General features: G+C 33.8%; 1 long non-coding RNA gene across 2 annotated transcripts; it reads right to left on the bottom strand.

Moving 5' to 3' along the window:
- LOC108660851 lies at positions 21,229 to 22,903 on the bottom strand. 2 transcript variants are annotated; one of them, XR_001926546.1, is made up of 3 exons: positions 22,863 to 22,903; positions 22,133 to 22,206; positions 21,229 to 21,264 (listed from the first exon to the last, which is right to left on the bottom strand). It is a non-coding gene; the product is annotated as an uncharacterized LOC108660851 (long non-coding RNA). The 2 variants fall into 2 exon arrangements; XR_001926545.1 differs by lacking the exon at positions 21,229 to 21,264 and adding an exon at positions 21,711 to 21,750.

Raw genomic sequence — 26,731 nt, 5'->3', positions numbered from 1 at the left:
GGGAATGATGAGTCCCACATCATCGAAATGGTTGATTTCGAGTAATGACACTATAACATGAACTAGAATCACCTAAGAATCAAAGTTAGGTTTAGTTGTTTCTTAAATCTTGATCTAACACTTATGCATTTGCTAATGGTAGAACCGAAATCTTGATGAATAGTGGACTCGTGTTTTATCTTTTTATAATGTTTGATATACGATAGGCATGATCATCATAAAGCATTGATCTAGACTTCATATGTTGGGATTATGCTCGAGGTGAACATCTAGGAACATATATATCCAAATAGTGGAGTTCATAGCATTAACATTAGTTTTAGTAATTTTAAGAAGATTGATGATTAATCTGTACCTAATGGATTGATGAATTAATTGCTTATCGCATCTTGATACTCAGAAGATAAGATCTAGAGTATTGGATTACTAATTGGATGAAATCTAAGACTAGGGGACAAAATTGACATAAAAAGTAAAACGAAAATTTCACCTTTTGTCATTGGATAGTTAAAAGAGTTCACAATATAAGGTTTGTAATTGAACAACTAATAATGAATATCAAGTATTGAATCATTCTTGTAACTATAGTTAATCCAAGAATGCAACAATGAATCTATGGTGGAGTGATTTCATGGTTAAAGCTTGAATTATCTTAATGAGATTAAGAATAATTCTAAGTTCATTGGAGCTTGGAATATCTATGTCTAAATAGATTCTCCACTTAGCTTTGTAGAATTCAACTTGTTTACGTTGGAATGCTTGTTTTATTTGATCAATTAAATTTGTGTACAAAAATGACAGCTTTTACATGTTTGTCTTAGAGCCTATTTAGCCTAGCTTTTTTTTTTAGCTTAAAAGCTATTATGAAGCTCTTATAAAAAATAGTAGCCTTTAAAATTAAGTAAAAGATGTTTGATAAGCTGTTTGGTAAAATAAATTATATAAGCTCTAATTTTGGCTAAAATTACAATAAGGCATGCCATCTTCAATCACCTAATAAACCAAAGTAGAACAAATCTGCTTTGAGCTTATATACGATATCAAATTTTAAAATTAAAGAAATCCATAAAAAAAGAAACAATTATCAAACTTGTATAATAGTAATAGTATTAGATTTTTTTGTGAAGAAGAGAAAAAACTTTTAAATAGTACCTAAATGCAACTTTATATTTTAAGTTTTCTTTTCTCTTGATCTTTATAAGAATAAAAAAATCTTAGATTTTGTTATTATGTTATTGGGCCTTTTGGTTTTTTCTTTTTTTAGTAGCATTTGTAGAGAGAGGCAAAGTTAAGAGAGATTGCAATTTTGCGCTAAAGAAAGGTGACTTGCAAAGGAAGAGAGAGGAGAGGGAGATTGATTGAGAGAGAAAGAGAGGTATTTCTTGAAAAGTTGGTGTGTTTTTTAAAAAAGAGAAGAGAAAGCTCATCACTAGAGCTTTTCTTTAAACTCTTTTTTTTTTTTAAAAAGAATTTTGTTCTTTAAAAAAATCTGCTTTTTTTAAAGAGCTTCTCAAAAATCTTATTTGGCCTAGCTTGTACTTTTAACAAACACTTAATTTAGACAAAAAAAATATGTTTTGTCTTAATTTAGACAAGAAAACATGTTTTGTCTTAATTTAGACAAGAAAACATGTTTATCTTAATTTAAGACAAGAAAACATGTTTTGTCTTAGCTTGATGATCATGACAGCATTGTAATAAAGTTTTCCTTAAAAAAAAAAGTGGAAAAGGCTCTCTACCTTTACACATTCCCTCCCCTCCGCCAACCCCACGGAATGGCTGCTGGTTAGGCTCCAGACCCCCCAAACCAATCACTGCCGATAGCCGCACCCTTCCCAAGGCAACCGACATCAAACCCAAGCGCTGCAATGGAGAAAAGCATTCAGCCCGCAAGCCATTCATGGCGTCCAGCAAGTCACGTCAAGCCAAAACCAGGCACCGACTTCGCCTAGGTTCCACAAAAAATCTTTCCTCTCTATTGCGACTAGAGAGAAGGCCCCGGTGATTCCTATTACTTGAGACCTAATTGTGTACAAGGATCAACCTGCAGTCACCTTTTTTGAGGACGAGATACAAACCCTAGCAAAGTCGTTCATGCTTTCACTCGTTGGCAAATTCACTCGAATGCCAAAATTGGCAGAGATTAGATCAACGTTTAAAGGAATCGGATTGGTAGGGGCATACGAGATCAGATATCTAGACTACAAACACGTCCTTATTCATCTCTCTAATGAATAAGATTTCAATCGAATATGGACGAAACAAAACTGGTTTATCACAAACCAAAAGATGCGGGTCTTCAAGTGGTCTCCCGAGTTTGAAGCGGAGAAGGAATCCTTGATAATGCTAGTATGGATCTCATTTCCAAACTTGAAGGTGCATTTGTATGAACAATCAGCGTTGCTTTTAGTTGCCAAAATCATTGGAAAGCCTCTATTTGTGGATGAGGCTACTGCCAAAAGATCTCGACCGAGTGTGGCTCGAGTATGTGTCGAGTATGATTGCAGGAAGCCTCTAGTGGACCAGGTTTGGATAGTGATCTAAAATCGAGAAACAAGTGAAGTGACTAGCATTTATTCCCAAAGAATGGAGTTTTCGCCAATGCTAGATTATTGTTACCATTGCTGCCATGTAGGTCACAAAGAAGCTAATTGTATGGTGCTGGGAAATAAGCCCAAGCTAGGATCTGGGAAGCTATTGCCAAAGGGTAATGATATGGTGCCGTCGAAAAGGAAGAATGTGGGATTTGAAGACGGCAGTGGGAAGATTCTGGAAAAAAGAAAAAATCTTGAAAAAAGGAAAAATCTGGAAAATAAAAAAATTCTGTGCCTAGAGGAACCAACGAAACAATATCAACGGTGGCAAGTAGTAAGCAAAGCGGCTGTTAGTGAGGTGAAGGATTGGCAGGGTAAGGAGATTGCTTCAGAAAATGACCCTAAGGATGCCAACATTCCAATTTCAAACCGGTGTCATGTGATATAGGAAGATGATGATAGTGCACAAATTCGGACCAAAAAACAAAGGCAAACAGAGTATGTGAACAATACCCTTGTGGGAAAAGAGATCTCATTGAATGTGCCACTAAGCATAGGTAGACAGCAAGAAGGTGCGGCAGAAACACTTCTAGTAATAGGGGGTGATCAGCGGATAGGTAATGAGGACCCAAAGGTGAGAGGTGAACAGACGGTCAGAATATAAAAGGCGGCCATAAGTGTAGCACAGTCTCCTGCCTTGGAAGGTGAATCCTTTCACGTGCATGGTGAGCGAAACCTAATTGAAAAAGCCTACAGGAATGAAGGAGGCCGTCGTGATAGTGCCTATCAAGGGTGAGGAATTTTTAACACTAGCAGTTGGATGGTCTACACCACTTGCTTTCATCTACATGCATGGCGAGTGGGACTCAGATAAAGTCAAGAGAGTGAAGGTTATGGAGTTAATAGTGCCTGTAGAGGGTGATGGATTAGTTAGAGCAACAATAAGGATGTCGGTGGATGAATCTGTGCATGCAAGTGCAGGTGAGAAGTTTAAAGATTATTTTACTGAGCCATCAGCGCGAGCAACGACTTTACTGCAAAGGGATGGCCACTTGATTCTAGAGTGGGTTAAGGGGCCAGAATGTGTTAGTGGACATGTTAGAAGGAAGTGGAGAACACAGCCCAATAGATGAACATGGTGCAAGTCAGTCCAGGAGTTTAGCAGGACACAACCAGGTTGATTCAACAGTGGCATGCCCACGTGAAAGAATGGAAGGCTATGATGATAATCCTTCTTACTTGGAGTCCGCCTCGAGTAAGTTTACGTATAATAAAGAGGTAAGTGTTGTTCCTTCCTTTTCAAGAACTAACCCTGCAGAACTAAAAGTTCATCCACTAGTGTGGCATAGGAGACATTCAAATACTGCAGCTTCAATTGGGAGAATCATTAGTTTAGCCTCGGAGGAAGTTGTGGATATGAGGGAAAATGATGGGGTCTTTGATGATGATTCCATCTCGGTAAGTTTTGTAGCTAGAACTTGATCATGATTAGTGCACTTGTGTGGAATGTGAGGGGTATTTCAAGTGCGGTAATACAAAGAAGAATTAAGAAATTGCAGCTATTGCATACAATAAAAATTTTAGTAATATTGGAGCCAATGGTTGATGCTTCTAAAGCTGAATTTATTAGAAGAAAATTGGGTTTTGAGAAGTATTTATAAATTGCTCGCAAAAAATATGGCTTTTTCATTCTTTTGATTTAAGATGTGCAGTGCTATTAGACCATGTGCAATGTTTGCAAGTTAAACTTTCAATGCCATGGCTTGAGTTACCGTTGTTGGCATCTTTTATCTACGTAAAATGTACCAGGTCTAAGTGGATGTGGTTATGGGATTGCTTGAGGAGCTTGGCTGTGGATATCCATACAGCATGGTTTGTTGGGGGTGGTTTTAATACTGTTTTACATAGTGTGGAAAGGTTGAATGGGGCCGTGCCGCATGGAGGCTGTATGGAAGACTTTGCTGCAACTTTACTTGATTGTGGGCTAAAGGATGTTGGTTATGAGGGAAATCCTTTCACTTGGACAATACTCGAATGTTTCAGCGGTTGGATAGAATGGCGTAATAATCATCAATGGGCAGATTATTTCTCATCTACTCGAATACAGCATCTGAATAAGGACGGGTCGGACCATTGCCCGTTATTGATATCTTGCTCAAAACTTTAAGTCAAAGTCCCTTATTCTTTTCGGTTTCTTCATGCTTGGGTTCAAAAATTTTGTGGCACAATACTAGAATCTTCCCATTATAGGAGTGGGTTTGCAAGCATTTTGGGCAAAGCAACACCAGTTAAAGCAGTCCTTGAAACAATGGAAAAAGGAGGTTTTTGGAGCTATATTTCACAACTTAAAGGTGGCGGAACAAAGAGCTACAGATTGTGAGATGATATTTCAGCAGGTTTAGTCACAGAACCGTGCTTTAATGAATAAAGCTTATGCCCAACTTAATCATTTTTTAAGTGTGGAAGAATTATTTTGGAAGCAGAAATCTATCATTAAATGGCTTACGGAGGTTGAGCGAAACACCAAATTTTTCCACATATGGGTTAAGAAGAAGCGAATCAAAAGCCGTATCTTCCAAAATACAAAATTCAGATAGGAGCTGGATAGAAGAACCAGATTTAGTAAAGTCTTCTGCAGTGGAATTTTACTCCTCTCATGAAGAACGAGCCATGTGTCATGGCCAGGTTTAATGACTCTTTAATTCCTTCCATTAAATATGAAAATGATAATGTTAATTTATGTGCAGTGCCTTCCATGGATGAACTTAAAGAGGTAGTTTTCAATATTGACAAAGATAGCGTTGCTGGTCCTAATGGATTTTATCTTATTTTTATCAACTTAAAGGCGAAAATGTGGTGCTTTAACTGGACATGATGAAGGCATATGATCAGCTTGAATGGAGTTTTCTTTATAGAATGTTAAGCCAGTTTGGGTTCAGCTCTCAATGGATTAATATGGTTCATCACTGCATATCCAATTATTGGTTTTCCTTGTTGATAAATGGCTGTACTGTGGGCTACTTCAAGTCCGGAAGAGGTTAAAGACAAGGAGACTCAATCTCTCATTTGTTATTTATTCTGGCTGCGAAATACTTGTCTAGAGAGTTGAATGTTTTATTTGCTAAATATCCATCCCTTCATTATCTTTCTGATTGCTCTATGTCAGTAAGCCATTTGGGATTTGCAGATGATGTTATCATATTCGCTAATGGTACGAAATCCTCTTTGCAGAAAATTCTAATGTTTTTGTAGGAATATGAGGTGATTCTGGGCAGCGTATAAACCATCATAAGAGTTGCTTCATCACCCATCGGAATGTGGCAAGCTCTCACAAACAAATTATTTCTCAACTCATTAGCTTCATTCATAAGTTCTTGCCTATTACATACTTGGGGTGGCCTCTATACAAAGGACCAAAAAAGGTAATTTTATTTGACGATCTGGTGGCAAAGATTCAGGAGCGTGTTGCTGGATGGGATAATAAAATTTTATCTCCGGGTGGCCGAATAACGCTACTACATAGTGTATTATCTTCTCTACCTATTTATTTGCTTTAGGTCCTTAAACCTCCTATTAGTGTCATTGAAAGAATTGAGAGAATATTCAATAATTTTCTATGGGGAGGTTTGACAGGTATTAGGAAAATACATTGGGCATCTTGGCATAAAATCACATTTCCATCTTCTAAGGGTGGATTAGACATCCGACGATTAGGTGATGTGTTTGAGGCCTTTAGCATGAAACTTTGGTGGCGATTTCAGACCTATAACAGCATTTGGACACAATTCATGAGGGAGAAATATTATGCTGGTCGAATTCCAAGGTATGTTCATCCGAAGCTCTAAGATTCACAAACTTGGAAACGAATGTTATCTAGTTGTCAAGTAAGAGAACAACACATGAGGTGGCGGATAAGGAAGGGTGAGTTATTTTTTTGGCATTATTGTTGGATGGGTGATGGGCCCTTAGTCAATCGTTTCCCAACATTTTCATCTTCTATGACATGAGTTTGCTATTTTTATGATAATGATGCATGGAATGTGTGTTAGGAATTTTAAGAATATGGTGCCCTGGAAAGCAAGTATATTCTCATGCTTAAATTCATTAAATTTATTTGTAATGAAAGTACATTTTGATAATAAGACAAAAAGTTTGTTTCAGTAAGCATTCATTATCTAGTTATTAAGGTACTAAGATTCTATTGAGATATTAAAATACATTTGTATGAAGAGTCATACATAGGAGACATGTATTTTAATTGAATTTAAAAAATTATTCACAGCAATATAATAAAGTTGGTCACTTTATTATGTTAAGGCTGTAGTGTCCAGATTACTTCTAACGAAATAAATGTAATTCATTTTAAGGGAATGATGAGTCTCAAATCATTGAAATGGTTGACTTCGAGTAATGACACTATAACATGAACTGGAATCATGTGAGAATCAAATTTAAGTTTTACCGTTACCTAAATCTTGATCTCACACTTATGCATTTGCTTATAGTAGAATCGAAATCCTGGTGGATAGTGGACTCGTGTTTAATCTCCTTATAATCTTTGATTTACCATGAGCATGATCATCATAAAGCATTGATCTAGACTCCGTATTTTGGGATTATAATCGAGATGAACATCTGGGAACATATATCCAGATAATGGAGTTCATAACATTAACATCACTTATAGTGATTTCAAGAAGATTGGTGATTAATCTGGGCTCAGTGGATTGATGAATTAGCTACTCATCACATCCGGATACTCAAAAGATTAGATCTAGAGTATTGAATCACTAATTGGATGAAGTTTGAGACTAAGGGACAAAATTAACATAAAGGGTAAAACGGTAATTTCACCTTTTGTCATTGGATGGTTATAAGGGTTCACAATGTAAGGTTTGGAATTAGACAACTAATAATTAATATCAAGTATTGAATTATTTCTTGTAATTATTGGAGCTTGGAATATCTATTTCCAAATATATTCCCCACTCAGCTTCGTAGAATTCAACTTGTTTAAGTTGAAATGCATGTTTTCATTTGTTTAATTAAATTGTGTACAAAAATGACAGCTTTAACCTTTTTGTCTTAATTTAGACAAGAAAACACATTTTTCTCAATTTAGATAAGATAAAATATTTTTTTGTCTTAATTACAAACAAGATTTGTCTTCAATTAAGATAATTTTAAGAGGATTCTTGCAAAATGAATTTAGACATCCATGTTGATAAAATGAGACTCCATGTTTGACTATTACTCTTTTATTTATTATTAATTCTTTTTAAATAAAGATGGATAATAATAAATAAGAGTTATTATTCAATAAGGAGTTTTATTTTATCAAGAACTCTAAATGATAATTAAAGAATTAAATTATTTATTCTTTAATTTTTATTTTGATAATTATGGAGCATGTTTGATGCTTCCATAACTCTGAATGGATGGTCAAGATTGATTCAAAGGTGTTTCATTTTTTGTTAAACCTTTGAAGCAAGAGTTTTAATAAAAAGAGAAGAGATTGGAAGAAAATGTGAGAACGTACTTTTTCTAAAAAAAAAAAAGTTTCATCCATATCTTCTTGTTTCCTCCTCCAAGCTTTTCCAAAGAAAAAAGAATAAAATCGGTTGCCATCTTGTAGCCTTGCATTCTACACCTTGTCCACTCAAGGTTCAAGTTGAAAGTATTCTTGAAGAATAAGTGGTAAACTTATTTGGTCGAGAAATCATTCATTGGTGTGGTGGTGTCCAAAAATAAGAATCTTAAAATAAAGGTATGGTTTTTCTTGCTTAATAGATTCTTATTTTATTTTTTGATGTGATTATATTGCTTACAATAATAATAATAATGTGTGTTTCCGCTTGTGTAATTGGATTGCTTGCTTCCTTTATAAAAAGAAATTTTTTTTGAAATCCATGCTTTACACAATCACATTAATTCACTAAGATCCTACTCCAACAATGTTGACAAGTTGAATAATGTATTATTGAAGAAGGTGGTGGCATAAATTTTAAAAATTTCGGTAGACGCATCCAATATAGATAAGGCATAGTGGGTCCATACTTCAGATGGTCAATTTACTACTAAATCCTCTTAGGAGATTATACAACAATGTCAAGCGGTTAATCCAGTTTTTAAGTTACTTTGGCATAAAAGCATTCTTCTTACTATTTCTTTTTTCCATTGGAGGTTATTACAAGATTGGATTCCAATTGATTTGAGGTTGAAATCCAAAGGATTCTAGTTGGCCTCCAAATGCCAACATTGCAACTTAGAGGAGTCTCTTTTGCATGTCATGTGGGAATGTGCAATAGCTACCCAAGTTTGGAAGTATTTTGCAAAATTCTTTCAAATCTACATTACTCACCCGCAGAATGTTTATCAGATTATATGGGCATGGTTGTACTCTAGTGACTACACGAAAAAGGGCACATCCACATGTTAATGCCTCTATTTATTTTTTGGTTTCTATGAGTTGATCTTAATGATGCAAAGCGTAGGAACCTAGGCATGTATTCCAATAAAGTGGTGTGGAGAGTCTTAAAACTTATTCATCAATTATTCCATGGGAGGCAATTTCAACGATGGCAATGGAGGGGAGATTTACAAATTGCTTAAGCATAGGGTCTAATCTTTCAAAAAGCATTTTCACATCCACCAAAAATATTCTCTTGGAACAAACCATTAGTAGGTGAGTTTAAGTTAAATGTTGATGGCTGTTCCAAACATAATTTTTAGAATGCTGCTGGAGGTGGACTTTTTCGGGACCATACAGGTACTATGATTTTTGGATTTTTTGAATATTTTGGTCCTTACAATTCATTACAAGCAGAGTTAATGGCATTACATAGGGGTTTACTTTTATGTATTGAGTACAATATATCTAGACTTTGGATAGAAATGGATGCAAAAGTTGTGGTACAAATGATACATGAGGGACATCACTGTTCCTCCCGGATTCGGTACTTGTTGGCTTCCATCCGAAAATGTTTGAGTGGTATTTCTTTTCAGATTACACATATCCATAGAGAAGGGAACCAGGCTGTCGATCATCTCTTTAATAAGAGGCACATGCACCAATACTTTCAGGTATTTTCAAAAGCAGAAGGTCAACTCAGAGGTATTCTTAGATTAGATAAAATAAATTTACCTTATGTTTGTTTTAAATAAATGTAAAAGAGTAGTACTCCTAGTTTATTTTTGTTGTTTTCATTTTGTCAATTACTTAGATTCTTGTAATATGGAAGCATTTCAATTTTATGTTTGCATTCAAAAATATGTACATAAAATGAAACATTCCATTTTAGGTACTCTTCTTAATTTTTCTTGATCTCATGTAACTCTGGAGGTTCGGTTTATGTCCCCCTCCCCATTGTATTTAATTTTTTCGATACTAAATAAAATGATGAAAGGATAGTTGGGCCCTGCGAGAATTTTCAGCATTAAAAAAATACATGTTTTGTCTTAATTTAGATAAGAAAACATGTTTTGTCTTAATATAGATAAGAAAATATGTTTTGTTTTAATCTAGAAAAGAAAACATATTTGCCTCAGTTTAGACAAGCTAAAATGGTTTGTCTTAATTAAAGACAAAAGTTGTTTTAAATTAAGATAATGCTAAGAAGATTCCTACAAAATGAATCTAGACATCCATGTTGATAAAAAGAGACTCCATGTTTGACTAGCACTCTTTTATTTATTATTAATTCTTTTTAAATAAAGATGGATAATAATAAAATAAGAGTTACTATTCAAAAAAGAGTTTTATTTTATCAAGAACTCTAAATGATAATTAAAGAATTAAATTATTTATTCTTTAATTTTAATTTTGATAATTATGGAGCATGTTTGATGCATCTATAACTCTAAATGGATGGTCAAGATTGATTCAAAGATATTTAATTTTGATTAAACCTTTGAGTCAAGATTTTTAATAAAAAGTAAAGAGATTGGAAGATAAGAAACTTATGTATCTTTCTTGAAAAAATTTTCTACCGCCATTTCTCTCATTCTCTTCCTAACTTTGCTACACCTTTCTTCCTCTCTTTCATTCTTAGGTGATCTCTTGAAAGAAAAATAGCCATTAATTTTTAGGAAGAAAAGAGAGACAAAATTAGTTACCATTTTGTAGTCTAGCATTTCACATCTTATCCACTCAAGGTTCAAGTTGAAAGTATTTTTGAAGAATAAGTGGTAAGTTTGTTTGGTTGAGAAATCAACTGTTGGTGTGATGGTGAATTTACTATAATTCACTAAGTGATCGAAAATAAGAATCTCACAATAAAAGGTTCGTTTTATCTTACTTATTATTCTTATTCTTAGAATGTGATTATGTTACTTGCAGTATGTATGATGTGTTTTTCTGCTTGTGTAATTAGATTATTTGTTTCCTCTATAAAAGAAAAATTTTTGAAATTCATGCTTTACACAAACACATCAAAGCATTTAGATCCAACTCCATGAATTGGTATCAGAGTAAGGTTTATTGTAGGTTTTGTTTCTTATATCTATTATGCATGGTTGGCATCTTTGCATGTGTTGAACTATCTTGATGTGATTAATGTATGGTTGCATGTTATGATGCATGATTCAAGGTTTTTTCTACATTAATTGTCCTAGAAAATTTTACTTGTAACCTTTTTCTTTTGGCAATGTAACAAGAAAAGGTGGCTTATCATTGTCATGTTTTTTTTCTTAGATTTATGTAACAGCCATGTAATTTTAATATTTCTTGATGTATTTGGTGCATCCATGGGGAAAGAATATGAAAGCCAAAGGGAAAAAGGTAATTAGGTAATATTTGGTCTCTTTATTTTTTTTTTAAGAAAATGAGTTTTTATAGTATTAAATGTTTTTGAAGAAAAATAGTTTTTCTTACATTAAAATTGTAGTTTTAGAAAAAATATTTTTCTACTATTAAAATATTTTTTTGATGAAAAACGAGAAATAAATAAAAAAAGGGTGGGTGTGCAGTGTGGACAGCACAAAGTGTAGGCTGTGTGCTATTGGGCAGCACACAAGAGTTGTCCTGAAAATTTTTAATAATAATATTTTTATGAGAATTAATATTTTATTTTTCTTCAAAATATTAATTTTAGAAACTTAAATGTTTAGTCTTGGAATGAAAAATAATTTTTATTTTGGTATTAATTAATGAGATTAATTAATTTCACAAAATATAAATTATTTTCAAGTTGGATTAAAAATTAAATTTACAAAATTAATTGTTTATTAGTCATTAATCAAAAGAGTATTAAATGGTGGGATCCAAGCAAATAGCGGAAGCAAGCAAGATTGAAGAGAATTACAAGTTGTAATTCTTCCATTGAAGTGCAAAATTTTTTCTCAAGTGCCAAGTTTTCAACAAATTTTGTTTTTGAGAATATTACTTATTTTGGAAGAGTTTGGTTGATTCTTGACGATGGGTTGTTGATATTACGTAGTTTTGTGGTTGAATTGTTAATGAGTTATGTGATAAAGTATGAGAATTGGATTTGTTGTGGATAGTGAATAGTGAATTTTTATTGATTTTTTTGTGCATTAGGTGATTTTGATGATCTTTAAATTGTTGAAGTGGTTGGAAGTGAGAAGCAAATTATTTGAGATAATTGTGGTCAATTTTTGTTGAATATTGGTGCTAATTGCAAATTGTGGAATTAAGTTGAATTTTGAGATTAGAAGAATTATGGCACCAAAAAGAGCTAAGATGTAAGACCCTCAATTTTTTGGTTTTAACTAAGTTAACTGAGAATGATTTATGAGATATATTGTATCTTGAGAACTAAGATGACAAGTTGTATTCAGCCAAGTGTATGAAAATGTGTATGTTGACATTTAGGCAAATTTTTATGGAAATATGTGATAAATCTATAGTTTGAAATTTTGATTTGAATTTGATAATATATTTGATAAAACATGTGCAAAACATGAGATATGATGGTTATTGGGATCTTGATTTAAACAGGAAAGATTTTGGGATGTTAAGTTTGGATTTTTGGAAGTTTGGAAAGGTGAAAATCGGCCTAAAGGGGAAATGTATCGATAAATCCCCTAATGCATCGATACATTCTTGGCAAGATGAACAATAAAGTCCTCCAGTAGATTTTCTATCGATACATTGTTGAATGTATCGATAGATTTGGCTAAAGATGAACATCTATTGATACATTATCCAAATTTATCAATACATTTGAAATAGAGAGCACCCAGGGGAAAAAGTATCGCTACATTCCCTTCATGTATCGATACATTTTGGGCGGTGAGCTATTCTGCTTGAAATCTATAAATTGCTAAATGTATCAATAGATTTAGTCAAAATAAGGGCAAATGTAACGATACATCACTGAAGGAAGGAAAAAATAAAAAGGGTTTCAAGCAGTCTGCCCCATTTTAAACAAAACCCTAACTCTTGCTCTCTCTCTCTATCCTTCGAGCACCCTAAGCCCCATACAGATTTCTAAAGTGATTTGGAGCTAATTCAAGCTTGAAGAAACGTTGCTGAGGTAAGATTAAACATTTTTATTGATTATTTTTCAATTTAATCGGTTAGATTCTAAGAAATCCAATTTCTCCAGCTTAGGTATATCTCCCCCAATTTGGCTAGAATTTAGGGCTAAGATTCATGCAATCCAACTTCTAAGATATGCGTTTAGGTTGTTATTGAAGGATTTGAGCTTATATGTTGGATTGCTAAGGATTTAGTTATTTTTAGAAAAGTTGGTATTTTTCAAAAGCTAGGATTTAGTTAATAATTGAGTATTTTAATGTGTTCTATGGTAGAAATTGAGGTAATTGATTCATTGGCGAGCTATAGTACAATTGGAGGCTGAACTGAGCTTGGTTGTGGAGTGCCTTTAATTTTTCACTATGAATGGGTTTAGTTAAATAAAATGCATGTGATGCATTACGCATAAGAGACTTGCATTAGTACTAGATTTTGTATCTAGGCCTAAATGAACATGCCTAGGCTAAAGAACAAATGATATTGGTGTACATGTGTGTGTGTGTGTGTGTGTGTGTGTGTGTATAAATATGTATATATGTATATATATATATATATATATATTTGTGTGAATGATATATGTTGTGATTGTGTGCCTTAGAGCTAGCCACACGAGTGGCTTATGTTGTGTGAGTCTAGATTAAGAAGTCTAGAGGATATGATGAGCATTTGGGAATAGATTACCTTAGAAAATGACTCATTCGATGGATTATAAGCATTTGATGCCTTAGAGAACAAAAAGGCAGTTAGACTATATCAAGCTTATAGACGATTTGAAGCTTGTAGAATGTGATTCATGATCTGAGGTGGACATATGGAATGTTAAAGGTAGGATGACCTTATTTATGGATATGCATTCCATCCGAGGGATGAATTTCGAACGTTGATTTGATTTTAGGTTGAGTGGAGCTCCGTTCCCTTGTGACTTTGTACTGTGCTTGCAGGGATGGTGGTAAACAGGGACGATGGTATTTATCCCTCCTGTACTTCCCACATGCAATGCTTTGATGGCACCCGTCTGAGATTACTTTGGGTGATGTTGACCATTGAGAGATTACTTCAGTTGATGATTCTAATTTTTCGCCTGTTGCGTTGACACACATGTGATTTGTTTTCCGCCAACGGCTTTGCCTTAAGCATGGTTTAATTCTTTGTCGATTAGCCACTAAGCATGATTTGACTATGTCGAGGGGAAGACCATTAGATGACTTGACTTGATTTATGTACGATATGAGATAACCTTGGGAGGGCTTAGACATATTTGATGTGAAAATGATGTAATACTCCTGTGACTATAATGTGCCATTGAGAGTGATTTGAATGACTTTGAGTGGCTTCAAAGGTAAGCCCGATGATTTGTGTGATGAAATTAGAGACATTAAGGGTGATGATATGCTCTCATATTGGAGACTTTAGGGATAATGAAACGCCCTTATCTGGAGATGTTTGTTAAAACATTTGGATGCACTATCAGTGCATATATTTTTATGTATGTGTTTAATATGTATATAATTTTGATTATCTGCACCACTCACTGAGTATTAGATGATTCACCCTGTTATTGTACCATGAGTAGATAAATAGGCCACTGAACAGTGCATGGTAAGGGTCATCCACTGACAAACTGATTTTAGCATTCGGTAGGTTCCCATTTTGGTCACTTTGCTAAGTCCGTCACGAGTTTTCGCATATGATTGGCTTTGATGTATGTAGGCACGATGTGCCATTTGAATTTGTGTAAGGGTTGTTATGTATGAACCCACTTTGTATGGCCAACATATTGCCTTATAAATATTGTGTATGGATTAAGTGCCAAGGATAATTTTGTGTATTTGGGTTTTAGATATTCTATGAATATGAATATTTGGAAAATCCCTAGCTATGTGTATGATTTGATCTCTGAGGCTTGCTCGGGTCTTACAAACTTCGCTTGTTTGGCTCATGCATCGATCACGGACCCACGAGTTTGGGTCGTGACAAAGTTGGTATCATAGCACTTAGGTTTAGAGTGTTTGAGGTTATCTTACAGTGTCAATGGAGTGTCGAGATTAGTGTAGAGTCTTGTTCATGGTTTGTGACTACAACACGAATTATGATCAGGAAGTTGCACGAACTCCAAAATTTTAATAAGCCTACCTTTGAATTATGGAAATTTGGAAATTTTAAACATGGTATTGCTTTGTCTTGGTACAAGGTGTCGCCTAAGGCAAGAGTTGCCTTAAGGGCTACGAGAGAGTAAAATGCCTTGGATGAGCCTATAGAACCACCACTAATGTCCACGTCAAGAAGTCATGGCAAAAATAGAACGACTATACGAGCTCAAAATGTGGATCCTAATGAGAAGTATCTTAAGGATAGTAATGTGGGAGTTAGAGACGAACACCCTATGGAAGGAGGTGTCACCTTAGAAGATTTGGCAGTTGGGCTGCAAAGTTTGGTTAAAGAATTCATTGAGTTTTGCAATAGGAGATGGGCACAATTTGAGGAATGGGTTTACTGTAGTTCACAAGATTCAGATTATGTGCCTCAGTCTAAACATCTGAGAAAAGCTAGTGAGGTTTTTTTAGTGAATTTCATGAAGCTAAAGGCCCAGTCTTTTATTAGTTGAGATGCGGAGGAAGATCTGCAAAGATTTCTAAAGGATATAGAATGTATTTGTTCTACTTTGAGATGTTCCACAGATCGACCAATGGAATTGGTGGGATTCATATTGAAGGGTGTGGCCAGGATATGGTTTGTGCCGTTCAAGAGAGGTAAACCATCAGGGTTAACTCAATGACATGGGAAGAGTTTATCCAAGTTTTTCTAGATCACTTATTGCCTGAGAGTGTGAGAGACGCAAAGGCATAAAAGTTTGAGACATTGGTACAGACCCTAGACAAGACAGTGACGGAGTATGGTGTCTGTTTCACCTAATTATTGAGATATGCCCCTAATTTAGTCCTAACTAAGCAAAGAGAATCAATAGATTCATTAAAGGATTGATTGAGCCGTTCTTTAGAGTTCTTGCCACCCAAAGGTTTGCTTCATGTGAAGAAGTGGTGGATGCAGCTAGAATGATTAAAATAAAGAGAATGAAGTCTAGATTGGAAAAGGTAAGTGTCAAAGAACTCAGACACAGGGCCAACAAAGCTGTAGTGATTCTAGCGAAATTAAAAGTCCCACATTCATATGCCATCAGAGTTGTGAGGGAACCGTTTTTACGTGCTAGCCATCAAGGAACAGTGAGACAAGAGTGGTCTAATAAAGCATCGAATTTTGGGCCTCAAGTAAAGGGGTGTTTTGTGTAATTATTATAGAAAGGCACATGATGGACTGTGCCACAAAGCAACTGGATTGTGTTTTAATTTGACCAATCTGGACATTTTATTAGAGATTGCTCGATACAGAGGTAGTTAGTGGAGGATGACCATGGGTATGAGAGACAAGTTTCAAATACTTTGCCTAGAACGGGTTGATTAGGAGAAATGTAAGAGGTAAGAAAGGCAAGGGTGTAGCCTCATCATCATGAGGTAGATCGACACAATCGGGTAATGATGGAGGAGGTTAAGTGTGAGTGTTTGCTCTGACACTGTAAAATGCTCAAATTTCCAATGTAGTGGTCATAGGTACATTTCCTATTTATGGTACCGAAGCTTTGGTTTTATTTGACCCTAGATCGACACATTCTTTTATGTCCCCACACTTTGTGCCAAAATTAGATAAGTTTTGTAGCAGTATGGATGAGCCCCTCATTATGACAACTCCCTTAGAGGAGATATTTGTGGCAGAATATATTTATAAGTCTTGTGTGGTCTGCATTAAGGATAAAGACACGTTAGCAGACTTAGTGTTGCTGCTAACTTTGTACTTTGATGTGATATTGGGAATGGACTAGTTAATGTCCTGCTTTGCTAAGGTAAATTGCTATTTAAAACTTGTGAAGTTTAAGTTTCCAAGGGAACTTTCATTTGTGGTTGATGGGCACGATAGCCTAGTATCAACGAAGGCTATTTTGAATATGGCCACTAAACAAGTGTCAAAGTCAGAAGGCCTAAGATATTTGGCAATGGCAAGAGATGCATCAATGGAGAATAAGAGTGTGAATTATGTATCGGTAGTAAGTGAGTATTCGAATATAATTCTAGATGAATTACCTAGATTGCCTCTGGAGAGGGAGATTGAATTTTGTATTGATTTAATTTCAAATATGAAGCCTATTTCTATAGCTCTTTATCGAATGGCACTAGCCAAATTAAGAGGGCTTAAGGAGCAATTAGAGGATTTATTGAATAAAGGCTTTATCGCCCTAGTGTTTCACCATGAGGAGCTCCGATTCTATTTGTTAAGAAGAAGGATGGTAGCCTTTGGTTACGTATCAACTATCAATAGCTTAATAAGAAGACAATAAAGAATAAATATCCATTCCCAAGAATTGCTGATTTGTTAGATCAGTTGTAGGGTGTCATGTGCTTTTCATAGTTGATCTATGCTCTAGGTATCGCTAGCTGAGAATAAGACAATGTGATGTACCCAAGACAACATTCTGCATTCATAGTTGATCAGCATTCTTAATGATGTCGTTTGAACTCACTAACACCCTTGCAGCCTTTATGGATTTGGTGAATAAAGTATTTTGGGCATAGTTTGCTAAATTTGTGGTCGTATTCATAAACGACATATTGGTGTATTCTAAGTGCCCATTTGGCCTGGCTTATATTTAGCTTATCTACTACTTAAAAGTAGAAGTTGGGCCAAACAAGATTTCATAAAAAGCTCTTAAAAAATAGCTTTTTTTTAAGAATAAAATCTAAAAAAAAAGCTTAAAAAAAGCTCCAATTAGGAGCTTTCTCTTCTTTTTTTTTTTAAAAACACGCCAGCTTATTAGGAGAATTATTTCTTCCCAAAAAGATCCTCTCCTCTCTCCCTATTGATCTCCCTCTCCTCTCTCCCTTTCTGCAAATTAGGGGTTTTTTTGTTCTTGCAAAAANTTTTTTCCTCTTCCTTTTTTTTTTTTAAAACACGCCAGCTTATTAGGAGAATTATTTCTTCCCAAAAAGATCCTCTCCTCTCTCCCTATTGATCTCCCTCTTCTCTCTCCCTTTCTGCAAATTAGGGTTTTTTTTGTTCTTGCAAAAATTAAGAGGAACGAAAACTAAAAGATCAGAATTACATTCAGGTATTATTTTTTTTCTATTTTGTTTTTTATTTTATTTTTTATCATTCTTTTTTCTTGGGTTTTTAAAACTCTCTTTATTATTTGATATTTCTCAATTTATTGTTTGATATGATAATTATGTGATGTTTATTTGTTCTTAATTTTTTTTGGTGTATATAATATTTATTGATTATGATTGAAATAAATCAAATAGGTCAATAGTTGTTGAAATAAATTAAATAAAAATTGAGAAGTTAAAGTTAAATAAGTAATATATATGATACTTGATATACATAAAGTTAAAGTTAAATTTAACGATGAAGGATGAAGGCTTTGTCTTTTTTATATTTGTCTTTGTATCAATGATGTCTGTTCCAATGGTGAGCACCCATTCTATTTCTTTTGATTTCCTCTTCCTTTTCCCAATTCTTTTTGAAATATGATCTCATTCCATTGATGTGATATAATATTTTAGACACTGTGTTTGAAGAGAAACATTGACTTGACTAGGTTCATAAAGGCAACAGGGAAGCTATTTTAAGGACGCAAAGAAAACTATAGGCACGCAACAAGAAAATGTCACTATTGAATGAGTGGCCAGCAACGTTTGATCACTTGTGATAATGACGAACAGAAACACTACCACAAAACAGACGCATGCACTAATTTTAATCATCCCTAAACCAATTATCCAAAGCACCATTAATCAAGAATCATAGAAACAAAGAACCTCCATTAACCCGAACCTCTTACCTTTTTGCTGCTAATGTGTTTTTAACCTTCTTTATTTCACTGTACCTTTCCACAATTTTCTCCTTACTGCCTCCCCTACCCTCTTATACCCATAAATCACCCTATCTACCAGCATTTTTCAGCCTTAGCTATTATTAACCTGGTCTTATGCCTCAAATCACTATCTGTTAGTGAACCATTGACGATTCTTTCCTTCGCTCCTTTGTCCTTTTCTGCTATATTACTACTCATCACTCTTTCCTCCCCTTCAACTTCAAAATATTTTTCTAACATCTCATATGGTATCTGGTACACTGCTTTGGCCACAACACTTACTCTTTAATCTCTCCATTCCCTCCAGGTTAACGATTCCTTTGCATTGTTTTTCTCTTTCTATGTTCCTCCAAATGGCTGGTCTATGTCACTTCTTCCATGACTTTGTTGCTTACTTTTGCCTTTGTATTATCTCTTTCTATTTCCCTCTCCCAGTCTGTTGTCTTCCACCCAACAACCTTTCATTCCTTTTGCTTTGTCCTTTTGCATCATATTTTGCTATATTGACCTCTAATATACAACCCAACAGCCATGCATCGTCTAGACTATAGATGGCTCGTTGTGCTTCCCATAACCTTTCAAATCTAATAAACCCGAACTTCCTGCCAGCCTTACTTCTTCTCACTAACTCGTTATTGGTGTACGTTAGAGAAACAAAATGAGCAAATACTAAGTAGTACATTAACCATATAAACGAGCACAGAAGCTGAAATAAGGTAGTAAGATCTGCAACTTTCAATAATCATCTCCACACTGAACAAGCTCTAAAACCATATTTCGTATAGAGATTATTTTGTTTGTTTTGTAGTTTGCTGGATAGTTTGCCTTGTTTCATTGCAGGCAAAGCCAGCTTTGTTGTACTAGCTAGTAGCATTTCATTCCTGTTGCTTATTTTGGAAAAGTGAAATCATAATTATCCAAAAATAAAAGAAAAAATGTCCAAATAACTGAGATGAAAATGTTCAGGGCAGTTCTTGAGGAATAGAAAAAATTTACAAACCATGATATGATATGAATTAGATATTATTATTCTAATTTTATCAAAACAGTAAGCTAAAAATAGCAGCATTCATTTTTTAAATTCTGTTGATTGAATCATAAATTTGGGTGTCTTATTGTTTGAGTGATGACACAATATTTATTGCTTTATATGTCGTATTGCAGTTTATGGCTAGTCAAGGAATGCCTCCACTTAATTTCAAAATTTCAGATAAGTCAAAACATAATGCAAAATGGGATTTGTTTACTACTAAAATATTACTTCAAGTTTGTACAGATGAGATTCGTAAGTGTAGAAAATCAGGAATTTCATTTAGAACTAAAAGATGGGAAGCTGTAGTACAAGAATTTAATACTCGTGCTAATAAAAACTATACCCAAGCAATTGAAAAATAGACTGGATAGTCTAAGGAATGAATGGGCTTTATGGAAACAATTGAAGGGCAAAGAAACAGGTTTGGGTTGGAACCATGAAACGGGAACCATTGAAGCTGATGCCACATGATGGAAAGCCAAAATAAAAGTAAGTATTTTAAATTTTATATGTTTCATCTACTATAAATTATTTTACATATGTACCTTTTTTAAAAGTTTCTTTCTCTTCGATGTTTGTGTAGGTCAATCCAAAATATGCTAAATTTTGATATCAAGGGTTGGAACATGCTGATGAATTGGAATTTATATTTGGGGATACAGTTGTCACGACCCGAAACTCCCCATCGAGCCCGTGACAACCGCCGCGAAGCCTTAACAGACATTCTTCACCCCGAAATGCCGATCGAAACCTCGCATGGCTCTCGTATCAGCTTTCGCAGTTCCCTGGTGAGCAATAGTTATCAAATATCAAAATACGAAGGATTACAAATCATTTTCAAACCATAACATAACATATTGTTTTTGACTCACAGGGGCATTTTCATCATTTTTGTCGAAAACCTCGAAACTTGCTAAAAATGTAGTAAGTAAGCCGAAAATATATATTTAATGATTTAAAACAAATTAAATATCTAAAACATTCATTTGAAGTGAAAATTTGACCATTTTGAATGTAATAAAAATATTTAATAAAATAAACTATTTTCTCGTAAAATAATTTTCATAAAACTATCGGTACATAATTCTTATAGCGTGAAAGTTAATTATATTTATATATACTATAAAGCAAATAACCAAAGCATAAATTTTTTTTTACAGTGACACGTGGGCCCACATATAACCAAAATGCATCGGAAGCTGGAAACCTACAGCTTTTACCGAATCAAGTCCAAATGAAGGTCCTTGTCAAAGTCAGCTAACTATGAAATTCCCCGAGCCTAAAATATGAGGAAATGAGGGTGGTGAGATTATAAAATCCCAGTGAGTAAACAGATACCATCTAAACTATCTAAAGTCGAGTAAATGGAGACAATTAAAATAAATCATCATACTGTAATTTCATTACCTTTCAACTCATTTCAACCAAATAAAATCAATCCATAAAAATCGAGTAATCAACTTGGCTTATGAATTTCTTAAAACTTTGGCTCGTGCCAAAACTCATACTCGGTGATACCTTGCGCAGGGCATCTAACCGAGTCCGCCAAGGCTGTTAAAATTTTGTATACACTTAAAATATATTTTAGTTTGAGAAAAATACAGCCGTTCCTTGGCGTTGGCTGAGTTCCCCTTCACGTGGTGGTTTGGCGTGAAGTGAACCCTAAGCTTTACCCCAGGAGATACCCTACGCGCCTCTCCGTTCGAGGTAATAATATAATGGAGTTTACCGTGCCCCTCTAATAGGCTGGTCCACGGAACCCCCTCTGCAGTAAATAATTAATATATAATCCACCAATCAATAAAATTCATTCTAGCATGACATGGCAATTTATCGCAACCTAGCCTCTCAAGGCTGAATACACAGTATAAATAATTATAACACCAAAATCAGTTTAGCCATTCATGCTCATTTATTGTCATAAGCCATTCAATTCAAAACCATAAATTTGCAACACAAACTAGCAGTCTCCAATTACTCTATTTTCAAAACCAATATTCGATTTTCCAGAAAATTTATAAAATCATTTTATAAAATCACAATTTCTCTTAAAACATAGCAATTTACCATTTAAACCCATTTTTCATAAAATCACACAGTTGTATAAAACTACTCTAGATAATTAAGACGATAATAAGTTTACTCACAGTATTAGGAGTAGAAATACTCCTATCTTCCGCCCTCGGGTGCAGTCTCTTACCCGAAACAATTGACTCACCACCTATCCATAATCTATGACACAAAATTCAATAAATTGTGTCAATTTATCATAAATTATTTCAGGCTCTTATCCATGCGTATGCACTAGATAGGATTTGAAATGTCTAGACAATCGCTTAATTGCGGTGTCCGACCTAACTCGCCTATACACGGTGTAAATTCCTAAAATCCCCAATTCGACTCCAATTCCATCCATTTCAATTTCAATTATCCAATTATATCCACAATACCTCAATGACTGTGAATTTGGTCCAATTTATCAGTCCGGACTATAAATTACGCTTTTACCCCTAGTGGGTAAAAATTTCAATTTATTGCACCGAAAATTCCCATTTAATTTCCAACCTCATAATTCATCATTTTTCCACCCAATTCTCTTAAAATAAAGTCAACCTCATCCTCACATACCATTGGCTAGATTCGGCCTAGGGAAATTCATGGAGAAGATAAATATTTTTCTTGTTGTTTTACTCATAAACATGCTAAACTAACACTAAACACTAACATAGCTCAAAATCAAATTTATCTAACAACTTTCTCTCTCTAAACCCATATGACCAGAATTCAAATCATCCTCAAATCACATGATTCAACCATGAAAAATGATGGAAAATGCATGGGAAAGGTAAAGCACAAGACAAATTTAAGAAATGTTACCTTTTTTCACTTGATTTTTGAATTTCCACCTATTTTCCCTTTAAATTTCTTAGCTAGGGTTTTATTTTCTCCTTTCTCTCTCTTGTTTCTTGCTTGGCCGAATGTTGAAGAAGAAGAATGGGTGGGCTGATTTTTTTATGCCTTTTTTATTGTTTAATGAAATAATATTATTTTATTCATATTTTAAATATTTTATTAATTCATTTTTTTTTTTAAGCCATCCATTTGTCCTACTTTTTCCACCATGCATTCCCTTTGACTTATCCAAGTCTTAAGTGAAATTTCCAGATTTTTCCAAAGTTTTGGTGGAGCAAATTTTTCAAAATTACACTTTTGCCCCCGAACTTTTCAAAAATTACATTTTTACCCCAAAAATTGAAAATTTTCCATAATGCATAATTTTCACTCCTCATACTCATTTCACACTCCAAATAATTAAATTTGATCAAAATCCTTTCAAAAAATTAAATTTTCGATTTCGAATGGTAAAATTACCATTTTACCCTTTTACTCCAAATTATACCGAAATTAAAATTTTTCACTTCTAAACCTCAAATCTTACTCCAATAAGTCAAATGGGGCCAAAAATCTTTTCTAAAAATTTCCATTTTGTCCCCAGGTGGCAAATGACCATTTTGCCCCTAGATAACGAAAATTTCGGTTTGACTCCAAATTGATCCTCGAACTCCGAATCACCATATTAAACCATTTTGGGACTTTGAAATTCTTAATTTCATCGTAAATTCTCTATTTGATCTAGTTCGAGGCTTAAATTAACTTTGTTATACCTCTAGGTGCAATACCGACTTTTGTAAATTCTTTTCTGGACTCTCTTAGCATGCAAACAAGCTATCCATCACATGTATGTCATGAAAATTATTTTTATAGAGTCGGGCTTGTCATCTTCTCCCCCACTTGGATCAACCATATGATCCTTCTTCATAACTGATTTAGACATCAGGCTAAATATTAATATTTTAATATTATTTCATTAATAAAATATTATTTTATTCTAAAAATTTTATCTTGTCTCCTTGGTACCCAAAATACCTTATTATGCCTCACTTGACTTCCAAATCGCCTTTTATCTCACAAATTCTCCTCCGATAAAATTATTATTATTTTATTGTTATTTTCTTATTTGCGAAATATTTTATCCTAAACTACTCCTTTCGTCTCTTATCACTTCTAAACATTTTAATTGACCTCAATTCGCATTCGATCAACTCTATTTATCACCATATCAAAATATGGGGTATTTCAACAGTAGCCACTAGTCAAAATGCATGGACACCAGCGATGGGTATACCAATTGAAGATAATGTCAGATCTACAAATCTAACTCCGTTACAAGACAGTGTTGAATTTGATGCTGAAGAATTCAATTGTGATGAAGATGACAGTCCTATAGTAAACACTCAAATGAAGAGGAAAAAAATGGTGCTAGAAGAAATGGGAAAAAAAGTGGCAAAGGGTAAGACAAAAATTGGGATTGCAGCAAGCTTGCAAAGAACATTGGAACGATTGTGTGAGGCAGCAGAAAGTCATAATGCAGCTGAAAGTGCTGAAATTTCAATGTCATCACAAGCCATAGGACAATATAGTATTCTAGAGTGTGTTCGAGCAATGAAATCTCTACAAAATGAGGGAAGATTGAGTGCAGATGAATTTAATTTTGCACTACAGTTGATTAAAAAGGAAGAAAATAGACTCATTTTTATTTCTTTGCCAGATTTAAGTGATAAACTAAATTGGATTCAATATGAGCATAATCTATTAAAAAATTCTAATGGGACTAGCTTATTAGTTTAGGATTTGATTTGTTTATTTTAGGTTGATGTTGAACTTTAAACTACTTTTTTTTTGTATTTGTGTTACTTGTTATGTTTAATTAAATTGGTGTTTGAAAGAATTTGCCATTATCCATGTTATATTTATTTGAGTTGTTATTTGTACTATTTGATTTGTTTCAAATAATATTTGTTTTTTTAATTGATATACTTGGATTTCTACTTATGTATTTTGATATTGTTAAACAGATGCCCTCTAATGAAGTCAAAGCATCAATAAAAGTTGTAAAGAGAAGAAAATGTTCAAAGTTTTATGAAAACATGTATGGAGGAGCGCTATTGCAATTGTATATCACATGAAATACTTAATGAAACAATGAAACATATTCAATTATTCTGATGGATGGAACTGGGTACGTGAAACTTTACAAACTCCAAGTGAAAGTTATAAAATGTTTAGAATGGAATCACATGCTGTATTGCAACTTACAAATACATTGATAAATAAAGGATGGTTACATCCATCTAAAGACATGACAGAATTAGAGGCGGTTGCTATGTTTCTTTGGACGTGTGCACACAGGGAAACAAATCATAATGTCCAAAATAAATTTGGAAAATCGGGAGAGATGTAAGTAGGAAGTTTGGTGAAGTGTTAGATAGTTTATGTTTACTGGCCAATGAAATCATCAAGGCTTCAGATTTTCAATTTGCAGAAGTTCCATCCAAAATTAAAAATGATCGTAGATATTGGCCGTATTTTCAAGGGTGCATTGGTGCTATAGATGGATCACATGTTCCTGCTATTCCTCCTGCAAATGATCAAATTCGTTTTATTGGTCGAAAGGGATATCCAACACACAATGTCATGTTAGTGTGTAATTTTGACATGCTATTTACTTTTGTGGTTGTTGGTTGGCTTGGCACTGCACATGACACCTGTATCTTTTCAACTGTGCTTGAAGAAATGAAAAACGTGTTCCCTCACCCTCTAGAAGGTACAACTTATAATTTTTATTATATAAAGTTTGACATTCTATATATTTTTTTCTTGAATTTTTACAATGAACTAATACTTAAAGCTTTAACTTTTTTCTTAGGTAAATATTATGCAGTGGATGCTGGTTATCCTAATATGAAATGGTATCTAGCACCTTATAAAGGTGAAAGATATCACATTCCTGATTTTAGAGGTTGCAGTCAGCCAGAAGGTGTAGAAGAAACATTCAACCATGCACATTCTTCGTTAAGAAATGTCATTGAATGAACAATTAGAGTTTGGAAGAATAGGTGGCATATTCTATGTGATATGAAGCCATTTCCGTTGATAAAACAAGAAAAGATTATTATTGCAACAAGGGCACTTCATAACTACATTAGACAGTGTGGTGTTATAGATGAAGAGTTTGACAAATGTGATCATAATCCCAATTATATTCCTGAAAGTCAAGAAGAAAGAAGTAATGATGAAGAAATGGGTTCATATACTTCTAGAAGAGCATTAGATTATAATTACATGGGTAGAGTTTGCAACCAAATAGTTACTGCATTGATGGAAAATAGATATAATTAATTTATGAGTTATTTATGAATTATGTGTTACGTATGAATTATTTGTGAAACTCTTTTTTTATGAATTTATTATTAATTATAAACTTTATGTTATATAAAAATACTTTTTATATTTTCAAAAATTTATTTTAAATTGATAAAAATAAAGTTAATTTTTTCTATTTTGAACAAAGAAATTCATGATTAATAGAAAATTATTTATTAAATACCCTTTATGGTAATTTTAATCAAAATTAGAGTTTATATAAATTGTTTTACCAAACAACTTTTCTATAAAAAAGAGCTTATAAAAAGTAAATTTACCAAACAGCTTTAACGTAATTTTAAAAGCTATTATTTTTCATAAGAGCTTTATAATAGCTTTTAAGCTAGAAAAAAGCCATACCAAATATAGTCTAAGAGCCCAAGAGAACATGCACAACATTTAAGAATTGTGCTCCAGATGCTAAAAGAGTATAGATTATCTGCTAAATTTTCAAACTGTGAATTTTGGCTAAATAAATACAG

Source organism: Theobroma cacao, chromosome 2 (genome assembly GCF_000208745.1).
Source record: "Theobroma cacao cultivar B97-61/B2 chromosome 2, Criollo_cocoa_genome_V2, whole genome shotgun sequence".
NCBI lineage: Eukaryota > Viridiplantae > Streptophyta > Magnoliopsida > Malvales > Malvaceae > Theobroma > Theobroma cacao.
This window is presented reverse-complemented; position numbering and strand designations above follow the sequence as displayed.